Raw genomic sequence first — 17,955 nt, forward strand, 5'->3', positions numbered from 1 at the left:
TAATTCTGTATGCTAATTATACTTGAATAAAAAAAGAATTCAGAAGATGGAGTAGGAGGAGGACACTAGGCTTGCCTCATTCCTTGAACACAGAGACATAAATATCAAGTCATTCTGAATACGCAAGAAATAAACCTGAGAACTGACAGAACAAACTTCACTACTAGAGGGAGAGAAGAGGCCACATCATGGACTGTAGGAAGTACAGAGATGTGGTTTGGGGAGAAGCAAATCATGGTTGCCATAGAGAGTAGGGATCCCTGGTCACACAGAGAGAGAAAGGAATGTACAGCGGATCATACAAGAAAAGCACATCCTCAAAGCCATTGACTAGGTCATGCTGAATGGGAAAACTATGCAGGTAAGAATACTTTATCCAGCAAGCCTGTCATTCAGAATAGAAAGGGAGATAGTTTCCCAGATAAACAAAAACTAAAGGGAGTTTAACCACTATATCAGCCCTGCAAGAAATATTAAAGGGGACACTTTGCATGGGAAAGAAACAACGAAAGCACAAAAAAACAGAAAAGAATAGAGAAAATCTCCAGAAACAATAACAAAGTATATAATAAAATGACACTAAATACATATCTATTGATAATTACTGTGAATGTAAATGGACTAAATTCTCCAATCAAAAGACTTTGGGTATCAGAATGGATAAAATGGATAAAACCAACAAGGTTTGGACACTTGGGTGGCTCAGTCAGTTAAATGTCCAACTCTTAATTTCAGCTCAGGTCATGATCTCACAGTTCATGAGTTCGAGCCCCGCATCAGGCTCTGCACTGACAGAACAGAGCCTGCTTGGGATTATCTCTCTCCCTCTTTCTCCACCCCTCCCCCACTCATGCTCTCTGTCTCTCTCTCTCAAAATAAGTAAATAAACTTAAAAAAAAAACAAGACTCATCTATATTCTGCCTATAAAAGACTCATTGTAGAGCTAAAGACACCTAGAGATTGAAAGTGATGTGGTGGCATACAGAAAAATAAATTCAAAATGAATGAAAGACCTAAATGTGAGATAGGAAACCATCAAAATCCTACAGGAGAAAACAGGCAGCAACTTCTTTGACCTCAACTATGCAGCTTCTTACTAGATGTGTCTCCAGAGGCAAGAGAAATAAAAACAAAATTAATTATTGGAACCTCATCAAGATGGAAAGCTTCTGCAGAGTGAAGGAAACAATCAACAAAACTAAGAGGCAACCAATGGAATGGGAGAAAATATTTGCAAATGACATGTCAGATAAAGAGTTGGTATCCAAAATCCAAAGAACTTATCAATCTCAACACCCAAAAAACAAATAATCCAATGAAGAAATGGGCAGAAGAGATGAGTAGACACTTTTCCAAAGAAGACATCCAGATGGGTAACAGGCACATGAAAAGATGTTCAACATCTCTCATCGGCAGTGAAATAGAAATCAAAACCACAATGAGATACCACCTCACACTGGTCAGAGTGGCTAAAGTTAACAACTCCAGAAACAACAGATGTTGGCAAGGATGTGGAGAATGGGGAACACTTTTGCACTGTTGGTGGGAATAGAAACTGGTGCATCCACTCTGGAATACAATATGAAAGTTCCTACAAAAATTAAAAATAGAACTAGCCTACAACCCAGCAATTGCACTACTAGGTATTTATCCAAAGGATATAAAAATGCTCATTTCAAGAGACACATGCACCCCAATGTTTATAATATCACTATCAACAATAGCCAGATTGTTGGAATATTACTCAATGATCAAAAAGAATGAAATGTTGCCATTTGAAATAACATGGATAGAATTAGAGTATATGATGCTAAGTGAAATAAGTCAGGCAGAGGGATGCCTGGGTAGCTCAGTTGGCTGGGTTTCTGACTTCGGCTCAGGTCATGATCTCACAGTTTGCAGGATCGAGCCCAGCATCAGGCTTTGTGGCATCAGGAGCCTGCTTTGGATTCTGTATCTCCCTCTCTCTTTGCTCTTCCCTGCTCGTTCACGCACTCTCTCTCTGTCTCTCTCTTAAAAATAAATACACATTAAAAATTTTTTTAAAAAAAGGAAAATAAGGCAGAGTACAAGAAATATAATTTCACTCATATGTGGAATTTAAGAAACAAAACAGATGAACATAAGGAATGGGAAGGAAAAATAAGAGAAAAACTGAGAGAGAGGCAAACCATAAGAGACTCTTCAATACAGAAAATAAACAGAGTTGCTGGAGGCGAGGTGGGTGGTGAGATGAGCTAACTGGGTGATGGACATTAAGGAGTCTACTTGTTGGGATGAGCACTGGGTGTTATATGAGTAATGAATCATTAGGTTCTGTTACTGAAACCAATAATACACTGTATGTTAACTAACTTGACTTTAAATAAATAAATTTAAAAATAAATAAATGAATATATCTCACAGCTAAAAAAAACAACAAAAGAATGGTATGTCAAGAATCTGCATTTTTTGGGGCGCCTGGGTGGCGCAGTCGGTTAAGCGTCCGACTTCAGCCAGGTCACGATCTCGCGGTCCGTGAGTTCGAGCCCCGCGTCGGGCTCTGGGCTGATGGCTCAGAGCCTGGAGCCTGTTTCTGATTCTGTGTCTCCCTCTCTCTCTGCCCCTCCCCCATTCATGCTCTCTCTCTGTCCCAAAAATAAATAAAAAACGTTGAAAAAAAAATTAAAAAAAAAAAAAGAATCTGCATTTTTAAAAAGCTATGCAAGTGATTCTTATGGCCACTGAAGTTTGAGAACTAGCGTGGAAGGAGACAAGCACTCTCATATATTGCTGAATAGAGGAGAAGTCAATTGTACTTTATTGGAAGGCAGTTTAGTATAAACCCTCTCAACCAACCCTAAAATAACTAAAGTATTAGATAAACTGACTCTCTATTCTCTCTATAAATCACACTGCTGGCCAGGATCCTTTGAGTCCTTTATACCAGTAGACTACTCTTTGATCTGCTCTTGACATTTTGAATTTTCTGCTCAATAAGAGTCAGTGTTTTTTAAATACTTTTATGCCAATTGTACTTGTTGTCTAATTATGTTATTTATTCAGTATTATGTAAAAGAAAAAGAGATGTTTCAGGGAAAACTAATTTGAATGCTTTGGATAGTTTGATTACAAAGACACATCACACACATAAAATTATCAAATTAGGAGTAAAAGATTGGAAGAGGAGTATACATTTTTTGAGTTCTTGCTCCATCTTAAAAAAAAGGGCGAAACTAAAAAGCCTATACATTTCATTGAGGATGTCACTTATCCAAGGAAGATTACATGGAACTTTAATCATGGCTCCCATTGTCAACAAGAACAACGATATATTCCGTAGTCCAAAAATGAAATCTAAAATTTCATCTAAATTAGTGAATGGATATGCATTTATATTTTTTAAGTAAAAATAAAATTCTTAAGATATATGTATATATTGTATATGTGTATATGTCTGTATAACTGTGTGTATACATATGTATGTAATAATATACATAATATTTTCATGATTCCCCTCTTTAGCCACCTATTTTTATTAATAGGCCATTTACCAGCTTTTATCTCTTTGGTTAAGAGTGCTTCTGTCAAAATATCCACATTCTTGGATCCAGTAAATGTGTATCTAGGAACTTTTTCTACAATTGATCTTAGCCAAAAGGATGAGAAGAAGCAATGGAACTTTTTCTAAATAAATTTCATTAGTCAGTTATCATAATGATGGGTATATATAAATATATAGATATATGTATGTGTCTATGTGTGTATTCATGTAGGCATTGATTACACTAGCAAAACCTTAGAATCTTCCCAAATATCCATCAATGGAAATTTGTTGAATATGTTATCCATTCCATGGAATATTATGCAGAACCATCAAAAATATCAAAACAGATCTATTTTGTTACTTATATAGTAACTAGAAAACACTGTTCAAGTTATATTGTGAAGTGTTAAGTAAGAGTTACATTCACATAGAAAAATGTCTAGAGTATTTATATTAAAAAATTCACAGTGGCTTTCTCCAGAAGACAGTAGAAATTCAAGTGATTTTCCCCATTCTGTTTATCTCTAATTTCTAAAAGGAATATGTATTGCCTAGTTGCTAAAGATAATAAAAGACAAATGAAAGATTAAAACAAAAATAAAAAAGAAAGTGAGGGAATGGAGAATCATTTATCATGCTAATTAACATCAAAAGAAAGCCAGAGTAGCAATACTTGTATCAGACAAACTGGATTTTAAACCAAAGACTGTAATGATACGAAGGGCACTATATCATAATAAAGGGATCTATCCATCAAAAAGATGGATAAATTGTAAATATTAATTTAACAATTGTAAATATTAATGCCCCCAACTTGAGAGAACCCAAATACAGAAAATAGTTAATAACAATCGTAAAGAAGCTCATTGATAGTCATATAGTAATAGTAGTGTTTGTTGATGCCCCCCATATATCAACAGACAGATCATCTAAGCAGAAAATCAAGGAGACAATGTCTCTGAATGACACCCTCGAACAGATGGACTTAACAGAACATTCCATCCTAAAGCAGCAGAATACACATACTTTTCAAATGCACATAGGACATTCTCCAGAATAGATCACATACTAGGTCACAAATCAGGCCTCAATAAGTATAAAAAGGCTGAGATCATATCATGCATATTTTCTAATCACAACACTATAAAAATTGAAGTCAATCATAAGAAAAAATTTTGAAAGACCACGAATAAATGGAGGCGAAAGAATATGCTACCAAACAATGAATGCTTCAACCAGGAAATTAAAAAAGAAATAAAAAATACATGAATACAAATGAAAATGAAAACACAATGGTCCAAAACTTTTGGGATGCAGTAACAGTGGTCATAAGAGGGAAAGATATACCAATACAGGGCTACCATATGAAGCAAGAAAAATCTCAAATACACAACCTAACCTTACAGTGTAAGAAGCTAGACAAACAACAGCAAATGAAGCCTAAAGCCAGCAGAAGGGAAATAGTAATAAGTAGAGCAGAAATAAGTGATAAAGAAGCAAAACTAAAATAGTAGAGCAGATCAATTAAACCAGGATGTGGTTCTTAGAAAAAATTAAAAATTTATAGTCTGCTAGCTAGACTTATGAAAAAGAAAAGAGGAAGGATCCAAATAAATAAAATCATGAATTAGAGGGGAGAAATCATAACCAATACTACAGAAATAGAAACAATTACAAGCGTGTATTATGAAAAATTAGGTGCCAACAAATTGGGCAATCTGGAAGAAATGGATAAATTCCTAGAAACATGTAAACTAACAAAACTGAAACAGGAAGAAATAAAAAAATTTGAGCAAACCAATAACCAGCAATAAAATTGAATCAGTAATCTAAAAACTCCCAACCAAAAGAAGTCCAGGGACAGATGACTTCCAACTGGAATTCTACCAGATATTTAAAGAAGAGTTAATACCTATTCTTATCAAACTATTCCAAAGAATAGAAATGGAAGGAAAACTTCCAAACTCATTTTATAAGGCCAGCATTACCCTGACTTCCAAAAAAGAAAAAAACTCCACCAAAAAGGCCAATATCCCTGATCAACATGGATGCAAAATTCTTAACAAAATAATAGCAAATTGAATCCAACAGTACATTAAAAAGTATTTTTTTAATTTTAATTATTTTAAATGATTATTAAAAAAATTATCAATTGGGATTTATTCCTGGGCTGCAAGGGTGACCCAATATTTGCAAATCAATTAATGTGATATACCACATTAATAAAAGAAAGGATAAAGAACCAGATGATCCTCTCAATAGATTCAGAAAAAGCATTTGAGAAAGTAAAGCATACATTCTTGTAAAAACCCTCAACAAAGTGGGGATACGTAAAGGGAACCTACCCCAAAATCATAAAGGTCATAGTCAAAAAATCCACAGCACATATCATCTTCAATGGGGAAAAACTGAGAGTTTTTCCTCTAAGGTCAGGAACAATACAGCAATGTCCACTCTCACCAATGTTATTTAACATAGTACTGGAAGTCTTACCCTCAGCTATCAGAAAAGAAGAAATAAAAGGTATCCAAATTGGCAAAGAAACCACACTTTTCACTATTTGCAGACAGCATGGTACTCTGTAGAGAACCTGAAAGACTTCACCAAAAAACTGCTAGAACTCATAAACAAATTCAGTAATTCATATGATACAAAATCAGCATACAGAAATCTGTTGCATTTCTATATACCAATAATGAAGCAGGAGAAAGAGAAATCCAGGAATTGATCTCATTGACAATTGGACCCAAAGCAATAAGATATCTAGAAATAAACCTAACCAAAGATGCAAAAGATTATACTCTGAAAACTATAAAGCACTGATAAAAGAAATTGAAGATGACAGAAAGAAATAGAAAGACATTCCATGCTCATGGATGGGAAGAAGAAATGCTTTTTAAATGTCTATACTATTCAAAGCAATCTACACATTTAATCCCTATGAAAATGCAAACAGCATCTTTCACAGAGCCAGAACAAACAATTCTAAAATTTGCATGCAACCAGAAAACAAAACAAAACAAAACAACTCCGAATAGCAAATGCAATCTTGAAAAGGAAAACCCAAGGTGGAGGCATCACAATTCCAGAGATCAAGCTATATTACAAAGTTGTAGTGATCAAACCAGGATGGTACTGGCACAAAAACAGACACATAGTTCAATGGAAGAGAATAGAAAACCCAGAAATGAACCCACAACTACATGTCAATTCATCTTTGACAAAGCAAGAAAGAATATCCAATAGGAAAAGACAGTCTCTTTAAAAAATGGTGTTAGAAAAACTGGACAGCAGCATGCAAAAGAATGAAACTTGAACACTTTCTTACACCATTCACAAAAATAAGTTCAAAATGGATCAAAACGTAAATGTCAGACATGAAACCATCAAAATCCTGAAGGAAAACAAAGGCAGTAACTTCTTTGACATCAGCCATAGCAACTTCTTACTTGATACATCTTCAGACGCAAGGGAAACGAAAGTAAAAACGAACTATTGGGACTTCATCAAGATAAAAAAGCTTCTGCACAGTACAGGAAACCGCAAAACTAAAAGGCAATCTTTGGAATGGGAGAAGATATTTGCAAATGATATATCTGATGAAGGGTTAGCATCTAACATCTATAAAGAACTTATAAAACTCAACACACATAAAACAAATAATCCAGTTATGAAATGGGCAGAAGACATGAATAGACATTTTTCCAAAGAATATATACAGATAGCTAACAGACACATGAAAAGACACTTAACATCACTCATCATCTGGGAAATAGAAATCAAAAGTATAATATACTATCAACTCACACCTATCAGCATGGCTAAATTAACAGAGGAAACAACAGGTGTTGGTAAGGATGTAGAGAAAGGGGGAAAGGGGAGAACCCTCTTGCACTGTTAGTAGGAATGGAAACTACTAGTGGAAGTGGAATGGAAGCAGCTCTGGAAAACAGTATGGCAGTTCCTCAAAATGTTAAAAGTAGAACTACCCTAGAATCCAGCAATTGCACTACTAGGTATTTACCCAAAGGATAAAAAAATAAAAGGCCAAAGGGATACATGCACCCTGATGTTTATAGCTGCATTATCAATTATAGCCAAAATATGGAAAGAGCCCAAATGTCCATTGACTGATGAATGGATAAAAAAGTGGTAGTATATATATATATAGAAGGCATATGGGGCACTTGGGTGGCTCAGTCAGTTAAGTGTCCTACTCTTGGTTTTGGCTCAGGTCATGATCTCATGGTTCGTGAGTTCAAGCCCCTGCACTGGGCTCTTTGCTGACAGCATGGAGCCTGCTGGGGATTCTCTGTCTCCCTCTCTCTTTGCCTCTCTGTCTCTCTCAAAATAAATATTAAAAGAATGGAATATTACTCAGCCAAAAAAAATGAAATCTTGTCATTTGTAACTAGATGAGTGGAGCTAGCGTGTACTATGCTAAGGGAAATAAGTCGTTCAAAGAAAGACAAATACCATATTGTTTTATTCATATGTGGAATTTAAGAAATAAAACAGATGAACATGGTGGAACAAAGGGGAGAAACTAACCAAAAAAAAAAAAAAACAAAACAGACTCTTAACTATAGGGAACAAACTAAGCATTGCTGGAGGGGTAGTGGTCAGGGGGATTGGTTAATTGGGTGACAGGTAAAGGAAGGCACTTGTGATGAGCGCTGGGTGTTTATGTAAGTGATGAATCACTGTATTCTACATCTGAAACTAATATTACACTGCATGTTAACTATCTGTAATTTAAATAAAAACTTGAAACTAGAAAAGTTTCACTTAGGCATCCTACATTTGAGTTGTCTATTACACAACAAAGTATGTACATTAAGGAGGCAGGTGGATATATAAGTCTACATCGTATATCACTGTATCTCAAGAGAATAAGCTGACTGCTTTATAAAAATAAATAACTTCTCTTTCAAATAATAACTTCTCATTCAAAAGTGAATCTATAAACTGAACACAGGAAAATGTAGGATGGGGTAAGCAAATCAGAGTGGATGCCGTAAAAAAATAAAACAACCAGATGTTGATTCTAAATCCAGAAGTTACTGATAAATTATAATAAAAATTTAGTTACCCACCTCATATTTGCATCGCAATTGTCAATGAAAAAGTCATTTACTTTGAACATTTAAGAACATGACAAAGATTTCAGTGAGAAAATATTTTTCAAAGGTCAAAAATAGGGATAAGTTTAAAAAGAAACAGGAAAATTAGTTCTATTTCCTTTATACATTTTTTGATCTGTTGCTATCCTTTAATTTCACTTCAATTCCCAAAACTTTATGTTGTTGTTATTTAACACGCCTCTAGGCACTACCAGAAAATTTATAAAGATTAATAAGACCCTCAGAGAAGCTTACACTTTAATGAGGAAGCAGGTACATTTATAGGCCGTAGGTAAAAATAAAGCAAAGGTAGATTGGTCAAAGAAGGTCCTGGAGTTTTACCTTATACAGCACCAGCACATAGAATACACCCAAATATTTGTTAAATGAATGACTGAGAAAACAAATGGGGAAAAGAAGGAGTCTAGATTTTCTGTTTAGGAACTATAGAAATTAAGCTTGATGATCTTCACTAATCCCTATGGGAGAAAAAAATTTGACAAATAGTTGATACGCACTTTAGAGAAGTAAAGTATGTAGTGATCCTTAGGAACCTGCCTAAATTCACCAAGAATAAATCAAGCTATAGAAATCTTTTTTCTTGTTTTCACTGGACTACTAAACTAGTTGATTATAAGCACGGGCATAGTATACCTTTCCTTTAAAAATGTCAGTAGCCATATTCAGGACATATCCAATCTTTTTGACCTGCCATTCAAGAAATTATTGGATTCATTCATCTCAGTTTCTTCTTTTGGATTACTCTATAAATGAAGGCATTGAATAGGAAGCAAGAATCCCAAACAAAGAGTCAGTTCTCCTCCAATATGAAGCATTTGATACAGGTTCAAAGTTAATTTTTGCTAATTACATGAAGTCTTTTAGCTGTCTTGTTCTGTGAAGAAAGCATGATCCCTTCATTGTAGGTGTTGTGAGTCACAATTGTTCCAGAAATCTGTGCCAGGATTTCCTGCTGAGACCCATCCTTGTGATGTGTTTCCGAAGTAATAATAGCTCTAGGTGACTTGCTTGGTCATCTTTTGCTGGGTTCTCCGGAAATCTGCAGAATTTTATTTTCTAGTTAGAATGAAGTGTAGAGTATATTCAGACTGTCATGAGGTCTTAGTATCACATAATATGAATTCAGAATTCCCATGGAGGTGGTTTCCATATTTCATAAGTTTTATTATAAAACCATCTGTTCCCTTCCTGTAGGAGCATTTTCAGGAGTCAATCAGAATATTAATATCTGTCCACAACAGACCTCCTCCCATATTTCTGACCTAGTGAAAGAATAAAAAAGTGAAGCATGGTGTAATAGAAAAGATACTAGCCTGAGTCGCAATTTCTGGATCCCAATCCTGATGTCATTGCCACCTTAGCAGCCATGTGACCTTGGAAGAATGACATCCCTCTGAGCTTCAGTTTCCATAACTTTAAAATAGGGGAAAATTAGCTTTGCTTACCTAATGCTATTGTTGTAATAATCAAAAGTGTTAGTGTATGCAAAAATGTGTCAGAAATTATTAACTGCTATTACTATATTCTCTCCAGAAAACACATATAATAGCATGGTGTTCCAGATATTTTAGACACACATTCATTAATTCATAGATAATCCATTATATATCATTTCTCAGCCTTTTGGGTAAAATTAAGTATAGATAACACATTACATTTTTGCAAATATACTCCCTTTCCACCAGATTGTCTCTTGTTGGGCTCACTGATTGTATCCAAGCCCATAGGAAGAAGCCTCCAAGCCTCAAACTATGGTCTACCTCATAACAAGACATGATCACATATGTACAGTTCTGTGTGATTCTCTTACTGTCTGTCTGGCTGTATATATGTGTCCCTTTTTGTCAGTATCTCTTCTTTGTAGTTTACTTTTGGACAGATCAAAAAAGTATCCTTTTTTGCTATTATAAAAGAGTAAAGTGGAGAAACAAGATGGAAATATATCCTTTTTCCTTTGTTTCTTTTTTAAAATTTTTTTTAACGTTTATTTATTTTTGGGACAGAGAGAGACAGAGCATGAACTGGGGGAGGGTCAGAGAGAGAGGGAGACACAGAATCCAAAACAGGCTCCAGGCTCTGCCCGGTCAGCACAGAGCCCGACGCGGGGCTCGAACTCACAGACAGCGAGATCATGACCTGAGCCGATGTCGGCCACCCAACCGACTGAGCCACCCAGGCGCCCCATCCTTTGTTTCTTAACAATAACCATGAAATAGGGCATAGCTACCATTAAATTGATACAGATGAATATGAAAGGCTATGGCCTCAAAGAAACAGACTTTGTACCTATACAAATGTTAGTTAGAATTAATATGTGCCCTCAGTCTAGTATTGCTCTTATATTGATTGCTTTTCAGTAAGCCATCTCTGTGGTGTTATCAAATGAGAGAGACTAAAATCATTTTGAGAGCTTACAAGGGCTTGTTCACAAGACTAACTTAAAGCTTTTGAGAGTTTACCATGTGTGTACACTTGAAAAGGATTGTTGATTTCAGATAGAGAGTCCCCAAGGTTGTCTACTGGTCCTGAAAGCCAACAGCATAAGTGCCCACAGCAGACACCTCTGGAAAATGGCTTTCTATCAAATAAGTCATTAAGTAAGCTAAAATGTCTTAGCTTGCTCATACTCCTAAATGCCCTTTAAAGCTATATTTTCATTGATGGAACTAGCTCTGCAATAGATGATCTCCATAAGCTTTTGCCACTGCCACTCGGTTGATAAGCATTTTTAGAATACCAACTACCTGTAAGACATTGTACCAAGCTCTACAGTTGATATAGCTACCAAATTCCTTTCCTCAGTACCTAAGTCCTAAAGTGAACTGAGTGTAAAAGTTAGTTAAATACTAGGCTGCTTAAAAATATTTATGAACTTTTTGAATTAAAAAATAATATATACTCATAACAAGCATAAGTAATTCAGCATCATGTAAGGTAAAATGTGAACATGCCTGCCTTCCATGAGAAAATGCTGTAAAGGTCAGATATCTTTGAGGAATTTCTTGCCTAAAAGAGGTCAGAGGCCCACTTGACCTGAGGTTCACTAACGGTACTTCTGGTCTGCCTCACTCTGTCTTAAATTCCATCTAGTTATTTGTTTCTAAATATTATGAAAAATGATGAACTTTAAGTCAGGAGACCCTGATTATAGTCCCAGTTCTGCTATTAGCATACTAGCATGATGATCTTGGGTAAGTCTTTACTTCTCTGATCATAGTTTTTTATAAAGGTTAAACTAGAATCAGTGACTCGACTCTGGTGTAAGAATTCATAATCATCTAAGGATGTTTCTTCAAGGTATACACAGCCCTGGACATTCTGACCATTCTGCACCCCATTAAGAACATTATAGTGAGAATACTATTACTGATGAGTTCATATCATATTCCTCAGATGTATTAGGGTAAGAAAAAAAAATGTTTAGCTACTAGAATAGGTGATCTAATTGTTTCCTTCTAATTCTCTTATAGTTTGTTCCTAACTATTCCTGATTTCTATAATATAATGATAATATCTAAGGTAGTTTTAGTCAATTAGATATGTTTACACGATTAAATACTCAGGGTTTCTTTCAGTTTGGATGGTGAAATGAGCCTTTTCATTAGCGTCCGTAAAGAGACTCAGTAAGGATTAAGAACATGCATATGGTTTTAAGAAGTGAAGGCTATAAGAAGGTTAATCTCTTGGCTAAGTGTTAAACTGTCAGCTCCCTTTGTATGGCTTCTCAAAAATATCACAGGCAGATGTAGATGTGTAGGCAGATGGCTCCTGTTGAATTTGTAGTGGATTACTTATGCAACACTGCCTTACTCTAGATTCTACTCCTAAACCTGGAGGGCCTCTTTTGTCTTACAAGTGAGGAGCTACTAGAGCTTCCTTCTTTTTTTCATTCATTCATTCCAATAAATTATTGAGTAAATGTTTGAATAAATGTTTATTGCTCTCTCTTTGGACAACTAGGGACACAGAGTTGAACAAGACCCTACCCTCATCAAGCTCACAGTTGGATAGTTTCAACATAGTATAGTAAGTGATATAATAGGGTAAGCACCGTGGTGCTAAGGGACACATCAGTACCTGATCTACACCTGGGAGGTCAAAGAAGTTCTCCTAATGGGGGTGACATCTGAGCAGCAACCTGACTGATGCTAAAGAGTTAGCCATGTGAAGGTTTGAGGGAAGGGTAAATGAGGGAGGCTTAGAGTAAGAGGAGCTTGGTTCATTTGAGGAACCAAAACAAGTTTGTATGGTTAGTATAGATTTCTAAAGAGGAAGTGATAAATGAGCTGGCCAACAGGGCACAAATCATACAGGAACTTGGAATCCATTTTTTTTTGGAGCATGTAAATCATCCTAAAGGCAATGGGGTAGCACAAGATTAATGTCAAAAATAGATTATATGGAAAATATTTTCAAATGCTAAATGCATATACTATGATCCAGCAATTCCACTTTTACTTCTAGACATACATGTGGAAAATCATTTATCAACAGTGATATTCTTTGCTGTAATATTTGAAAGAGCAGAGAATTGGAAATAATGTAAATGCCCATTATTTAGGAAATGGTGAAATAAATTATGATAAATCTATAACTGGTAACTGGTTGCTTGGAGGAAGAAAACAGAGTGTTTAAAGTTGCAGTGAAGGGAAATTTAACTTAATTTTCATATTTCTGTATCTTTTGAATTTTTTATTGTTGTAATTATTTTTATTTTTGAACTTTTTTATTTTGTTAATGTTTTATTTATTTTTGAGAGAGAGAAGGAGGGAGAGGATCGAAGCGGGCTCTGCGCTGGCAGCAGAGAGCCCAAGGCGGGCTCAAACTCACAAACCGTGAGATCATGACCTAAGCCAAAGATAGATGTTTAACTGACTGAGCTACCCAGGTGCCCCTCTTTTGAATTTTTAAAATATCTACATGTATTACTAATTTAAAATAAGAAAATTAATTTTTTAAATAAATAAAACGTGTATGATATGTCCTTTTTCTACCCCTCACCCAAATACATTAGCAATAATTTTATAATATAATAGCATCCTATGCTAATTAGAAGGTGGGAAAAACCAAAAATTTGTGGAAAGAATATAAATTGTTTTTTCCCAGCTTTATTGAGGTATAATTGACAAATGAAAATTGTATATACTTAGGGTATACAATGTGATATTTGATATACATATATATTGGGAAATAATTACCACAAACTAATTAACATTTCCATCACCTAACATAGTTCCCTCTTTTTTGTGATGAGAACACTTAAGATCTACTCAGCAAATTTCAAGCATAATATATACAGTAATATTAACTATAGTCATCATGCTATGCATTTTTCATCCTCCATAACTGAAACTTTGTACCCTTTGACCAATACCTCTGCATTTCCCCTAACACCCAGCTCCTGGTGACCACTTTATTCTGCTTCTATGAGTTTAATTCTTTAGATTCTACATATAAGCAATATCATGCAGTATTTGTCTTTCTAGTATCTGGCTTATTTAACTTAGGGTAATGTCTTCCAGGTTCATCCTTGTTGTAAATGGCAGGGTTTCCCTCTTTTTTTAAGCTGAATAATATTATATCACAACTGTGTGTGATCACATTTGCTTTTTCCATTTATTTGATACTTAGGTTGTTTCCATATGTTGGCTATTATGACTAATGCTGCAACAAACATGAGAATGTAGATATCTCTTCAAGATACTGGTTTCATTTTCTTTGTATATACACCCAGAAGTAAGATTGTTGAATTACGTGGTATTTCTAGTTTTAACTTTTGAGGAAACTATTTTCCATAATGGTTGTACTGATTTACATTCCTACCAACAGTGCACAAAGGTTCCCTTTTCTCCACATCCTAACAAACACTTGTTGTCTCTTATCTTTTTTATTAGAGCCATCCTAACAGGTGTGAGGTAACATCCCATTGTGGTTTTGATTTGCATTTCCCTGGTGATTAGTGATGTTGAGCATCTTCTTATATATCTGTTGGCCATTTGTAGGTCTTCTTTGGAAAACTGTCTATTCAGGTCCTTTGCCCATTTTTAAATCAGTTTGTTATTATTTATTTCATTTTTATTATTATTTGCTATTGAGTTGTTTGAATTCCTTACATATTTTGGATACTACCCCTAACCAGATATATATTTTACCCCATTTCATAGGTTGTCTCTTCACTCTGTTGATTGTTTCCTTTGCTGTGCAGAAGCTTTTTAATTTGATGCAATTCCACTTGTGTGTTTTTGCTTTTGCCACCTGTACTTTTGAGATCATATCCAAAAAATTATTGCCCAGGCCAGTATCAAGAAGCTTTTTTCTGACAGCCTGATCCTGAGCCCTGGCATCTTGTCTTCCTCCCTGAACAGCATGAGCTTCACCATTCACTCTACCTTCTCCTCCAACTATTAGTCCCTTGGCCCTGTGCAGTTGTCCATCCATCAGATCTTGCCTGTCAGCAGTGTGGCCAACATTTATGAGGCACCAGGGACTCAGGCTCCTGGATCTCTGTGTCCTGTTCCACCAGTTTACAGGGTGGCTGGAGGTCTGGGGGTCTGACTACAGGGATGACTGGGGGCCTGGTGTGCATAGGGGATATCCATGGTGAGAAGGAAATCATGAAAGACCTGAATGACCACCCATCCTCCTACTTAGAGAGGGTGAGGAGCCTGGAGGCTGATAATCAGAAACTAGAGTTTAAAATCTGTGAGCACCTGGAAAAGAAGGGACCCCAGGTCAGAGAATGGGGCATTACCTCAAGACCATCGAGCAGTTGAGGGCTCAGATCTATACAAATTCTGTGGGCATTGCCTGCATTGTTCTGAAGACTGACAAGGCTTGTCTTGCTACTGATGACTTCAGACTCAAGTATGAAACAGAGTTGGCCATGAACCAGTCTGTGGAGATTGACATCCATGGGCTCTGTGAGGTCATCGAAGACACCAATGTCACTCAGCTGCAGCTGAAGATGGAAATTGAGACTCTCAGGGAGAAGCTGCTCTTCATGAAGAAGAACCATGAGGAAGAAGTAAAGGGTCTACAAAACCTGATTGACAATTCTAAGTTGACTGTGGAGTTGGATGCCCCCAAATCTCAGAACCTCAGCAAGATCATGGTGGACATCCAGGCCCAGTAAGACAAACTGGCTCAGAAGAACTAAAAGGAGCTGGACAAGTACCAGCTTGGTCCCAGAAAATTGAGGAGAGCACCACAGTGATCACCTCACAGACTGCTGAGATAGGAGTGGCTGAGATAATGTTCATGGAGCTGATACATGTGACTCGCTCCTGGGAAATCACCCTGGACTTCATGAGAATCTAAAGGCCAGCTTGGAAAACAACTGAGGGAAGTGGAAGCCTACTCACTGTGCAGATGGAACAGCTCAATGTAGTCCTGCTGCACTTGAAGTCAGAGCTGTCCCAGACTTGTTTAGAGACACCCAGGAGTGCAAGGCCCTGCTGAACATCAAGGCCAAGCTAGAGACTGAAATTACCACCTACTATCACCTGCTGGAAGACAGAGGATTTCAATCTTGGTGACACCCTAGACAGCAGAAATTCCATGTATACCATCCAAAAGACCACCACCTGCAGATTTGTGGAGGGCAAAGGGGTGTCTGAGACCAATGACATCAGTTTTGAGGCTTTGAGGCAGCAGAATCAGTGTACCCTTTGGGGAGCAGGAGACCAATAAAAAGTTCATGTTTTCCCTATGGTTTCTTCTAGTAGTTTTACAATTTTAGGTCTATGTTTAGCTCTTTAATCTATTTTGAGTTGATTTTTCTGTCCTGTGAGATAAGGGTCCAATTTCATTCCTTTGCATGTGCATATCCAGTTTTCCTAGTACCATTTATTGAAAGACTATCCTCTCCCCATGGTGTACTCTTGGCATCCTTGTTGAATATTGGTAGCCTGTAAATGCATAATTTATTTCTGGGCTTTCTATTCTATTCCATTGGTCTATATGACTGTTTTTGTGCCAGTACCATACTGTTTTGTTTACCATACCTTTGTAATATGTTTAGAAATCAGGAAATGTAATGCCTTCAGCTTTGTTCTTTTGGTTTAAGATTGCTTGGGCTATTCGGGGCCTTTTGTGGTTCCATATGAATTTTAGGATTGTTTTTCCTATTTCTGTGGAAAAAATTATTGGAATTTTGACAGAGATAGGATTGAATCTTTAGGTGGCTTTGTATAATATGAACATTTTAACAACATCAGTTCTTCCCAATCCAAGAATACAAGGGTATCTTTCTACTTTTTTGTGTGTCTTTTTCAATTTCTGTTATCAGCATTTCATAGTTTTCAGTGTACTGATATTTCACTTCCTTGGTTAAATTTATTCCTAAGTATTTTGTTCTTTTTGATGCTATAGTAAATGGGATCTTTTTCTTAATTTATTTTTTGAATAGTTCGTGATAGTGTATAGAAAGAGACTTTTATATGTTCATTTTGTATCGTACAACTTAACTGAATTCATTTGTTATTTCTAACAGGTGTTTTTGGTGGAGTTTTCTATATATAGGTTTATATCATCAGCAGACAGAGGCAATTTTGCTTTTTTCATTCCAATTTGTATGCCTTTCATTTATTTTTCTTGTGTAATTGCTCTAGCTATAGGACTTCAAGTACTATGTTGAAAGAATTGGTGAGAATGGGCATCCTCATCTTTTTCCTGATCGTAGAGGAAAAGCTTTTTTAGCTTTTTGCTGTTAAGTGTGATGTTAGCTGTGAGCTTGTAATATATAGCCTTTCTTATGTTGAGATACATTCTTTCTATACCTAATTTATGAAGAATTTTTATCATGAAAAAAATGTTGAATTTTGTTGAATGCTTTTCTGAATTTATTGAGATGATCATATGATTTTTACCCTTCATTCTGTTAATGTAATATATCATATTTGAGAACATAAATTGTTACACCCATTTTGGATATTAATACATCTCCAGTCAAATTAAACATTAGGATACCTTTATAATCTAGCATTTACAGTTTAGGGAATCTATCATACAGAAATGAGAATACCAGTACCTAGGTCATATGTACAAGGATATTTATTATAGCACTGTTTCAGTGGCAAAAAGAGGGATAACCCTAGCATCTACATGCAGGGAAATGGTTGAGTAAATTATGACATAGCTATACTATTGAATACTATGCCGCTATTAAAATGAATATGTTGGGGCGCCTGGGTGGCTCAGTCGGTTAAGCGTCCGACTTCAGCTCAGGTCACGATCTCACGGTCCGTGAGTTCGAGCCCCGCGTCGGGCTCTGTGCTGACAGCTCA

General features: G+C 36.0%; 1 protein-coding gene and 1 pseudogene across 5 annotated transcripts in view; both read left to right on the forward strand.

Moving 5' to 3' along the window:
- Positions 1–17,955, forward strand: part of EDA (ectodysplasin A) — a 430,954-nt gene that overhangs the window by 316,313 nt on the left and 96,686 nt on the right. The gene's annotated exons all lie outside the window — the stretch shown is intronic.
- On the forward strand, positions 15,008–16,360 carry LOC125157679 (keratin, type I cytoskeletal 18-like; annotated as a pseudogene).

The sequence above is a fragment of the Prionailurus viverrinus genome, chromosome X, assembly GCF_022837055.1.
Source record: "Prionailurus viverrinus isolate Anna chromosome X, UM_Priviv_1.0, whole genome shotgun sequence".
Lineage (NCBI taxonomy): Eukaryota > Metazoa > Chordata > Mammalia > Carnivora > Felidae > Prionailurus > Prionailurus viverrinus.